Below are 3,152 nucleotides of genomic sequence, written 5' to 3' on the forward strand. Positions count from 1 at the left end.
GGAGGCTGAGGCAGGAGAATGGCGTGAACCCGGGAGGCAGAGCTTGCAGTGAGCCAAGATCGCGCCACTGCACTCCAGCCTGGGGGACAGAGCGAGACTCCTTCTCAACAACAACAACAACAACAACAAAAACCCAGAATTACTCATATTAGAAGAAGGGGATGTTTTCTCATTTTTGTGGTTGTTGAGGGCCTTGTTTCTGTCTTGTCCAAAACATGATCATGGTGAAACTGTCTATGGACATTGTTCATATTCTGTGAGTGCTGTTTGTGTCCAGTTGGGAACATTCTAGTAACAGAACTTTTTTTTTTTTTTTTAATTTTCTTAGTCCCCCTTTCACTTTCTCACATGTGGTCACATGTATGTTGGTTTTTGTCCCCCATTTCATAGATAGAGAAACTGATGCACAGATGTTAATCCACTTTCCCAAGCCACAAGACTGGTAAATGGCTACTACCTTAACCACTACATTCTAGACTCTAGGATTTGCTATTATATTGAAGATATTTGGGCTCTCTTCCCTCCACTTTCAATATCAGCAGCTTTCCCTTTTATCATAGTCAGGCTGACATCAATGACAGAGAATTAATTCAGGAGTGAGAGTTGGAAAAACTCAGTAGGACTTTGCTCTGCCATAAACTATGGTGAGTCACTTTACCTCTAGCTAATAATGATACCACTATCCATTCACAGTACTTTAGACTGTATGTGGTTGGTAGGTTTGTTTGTGTGTTTTGAGACAGGTTTCACTCCATTACCCAGGCCGTAGTGCAGTGGTGTAATCATGGCTCACTCCAGCCTCTAACTCTCAGTTTCAGGTGATTCTCCCACCTTAGCCTCCCAAGTAGCTGGGACTACAGGTGCACGCCACCACGCCTGACTAATTTTTTGTATTTTTGTTATTTTTAATTTTTTTTATTTTTAAAATATTTGTTTATTTATTTATTTTGAGATGGAATTTCTCTCTTGTCATCCAGGCTGGAGTGCAATGGCATGATCTTGGCTCACTGCAACTGTCTCCTGGGTTCAAGCAATTTTCCTGCCTTAGCCTCCCGAGTAGCTGGGATTACAGGTGCAAGCCACAATGCCTGGCTAATTTTTGTTGTTTTGGTTCATCACATTGGCCAGGCTGGTGTCGAACTCCTGACATGAGGTGAACCACCCACCTCAGTCTCTCAAAGAGCTAGGATTACAGACATGAGCCACCTCGCCTGGCCTAATTTTTTGTATTTTTGGTAGAGACCGGGTTTTGCCATGTTGCCCAGGCTGTTCTCAAACTCCTGGGCTCAAGTGATACACCCACCTTGGCCTCCCAAAGTGCTGGGATTATAGGTGTTAGCCACCGTGCCTGGCCTATATGTGATTCTTACTGCTTGTGGAAGACTGCCTCCAGAGAATCATATAATATGTGACCTTTTACGTCTAGCTTCTTGGTTGACAACTCTTACCATCCCAATATGCACATGCTGCTCCTCCCACCCATCAGGAGGTTGAGTCAAACCCAATGTATAGCATGGTGACTATAGTTAATAATAATATATTGTAAAGTTGGGTGTGGTGATTTACACCTATAATCCCAGCACTTTGGGAAACTGAGGCAGGTGGATCACTTGAGCCCAGGAGTTTGAGACCAGTCTGGGAAACATAGTGAAACCCAGTCTCTACAAAAAATACAAAAATTAGCCAGATGTGGTGGCACGCACCTGTAGTCCCAGCCACTTGGGAGGCTGAGGTGGGAAGATTGCTTGAGCCTAGGAGGCAGAGGTTGCACCCCAGCCTGGGCAACAAAGCAAGATCCTGTCTCAATAATAATAATAATAATAATGTATATGTGGAGTCTTCAAAAAGCTCATGGAAAATATGTATTACGAAAAAACTATGCATGGATTTCAAACTCTTTTTGCACCAAAATAAACTCATACTAACTTATTATAACATGTCAAAATAGGATCCAGTTTGAGGCACTAAGAAAGATAAGACATCAGTTTGAAAAGAGCCCCTTTCAGAGCAATATGAATTCTGCTAAAATTGAAGCAAGAACAAACACCAAATTTATGATAAAGCTTGGATAGAAGAATGGTGAAATAATTTATCCTTTATAAAAGATTTATAAAGAGAATGCCCCCCCCCAAATCAGTAGTTTACAAATGCATAACTCGTTTTAAGAAGGGATGAGATGGCCAGGTGCAGTGGCTCATGCCTATAATCCCAACACTTTGGGAGGCCAAGATGGATGGATCACTTGAGGTCAGGAGTTCAAGACTAGCCTGGCTAAAATGATGAAACCTTGACTCTACTGAGAAAATACAAAAATTAACCAGGCATGGTGGGGCGTGCCTATAGTCCCAGCTACTCAGGAGGCTGAGGCAGGGGGATTGCTTGAACCTACCCAGGAGGTGGAACTGCAGTGAGCCAAGATCGTGCCACTGAACTCCAGCCTGGGTGACAGAGTGAGATTCCATCTCAAAAAAAAAAAAGAAGAAGAAGAATAGATGAGACAATGTTGAAGACAAAGTGCCAAGTGGCAGATCATCCACATCAATTTTCAAGGAAAAAATATATCTTGGTTTGTGCCATAATTGAGTAAGATGGACAATTAACAGCAGAAACAATAGCCAATATCACAGACATCTCAATTGGTTCAGCTTACACAAGTCTGACTAAAAAATTAAAGTTGAGCAAAATTTCCATTAAATAGTTACCCAAACAGTTGCACGCTGATCAACTGTAGACAAGCAAAGGTTTCAATGGAAATTTTAAACAAATGGGATCGAAATTCTTAAGCATTTCTTCTAGGAATTGTAACAGAAAATGAAACATGGCTTTACCAGTATAGTTTTGAAGACAAAGCATAATCAAAGCAATGACTACCAAGAGGTGGGAGGGGTCTAGTCAAAGCAAAAGCACACCAATCAAGATCAAAGATCATGGCAACAGTTATTGGGGATGTTCAACTCATTTTGCTTCTTGACTTTCTGGGAGGGCCAAAGAATAATAACATCTGCTTATTATGAGAGCATTTTAAGAAAGTCAGCTGAAGATTTAGAAAAAAAAAAAAATCCCGGGTGCGGTGGCTCATGCCTGTAATCCCAGCACTTTGGAAGGCCGAGGTGGGTAGATCACGAGGTCAGGAGATCAAGACCATCCTGGCC

The sequence above is a fragment of the Mandrillus leucophaeus genome, unplaced genomic scaffold (assembly GCF_000951045.1).
Source record: "Mandrillus leucophaeus isolate KB7577 unplaced genomic scaffold, Mleu.le_1.0 Scaffold107, whole genome shotgun sequence".
Lineage (NCBI taxonomy): Eukaryota > Metazoa > Chordata > Mammalia > Primates > Cercopithecidae > Mandrillus > Mandrillus leucophaeus.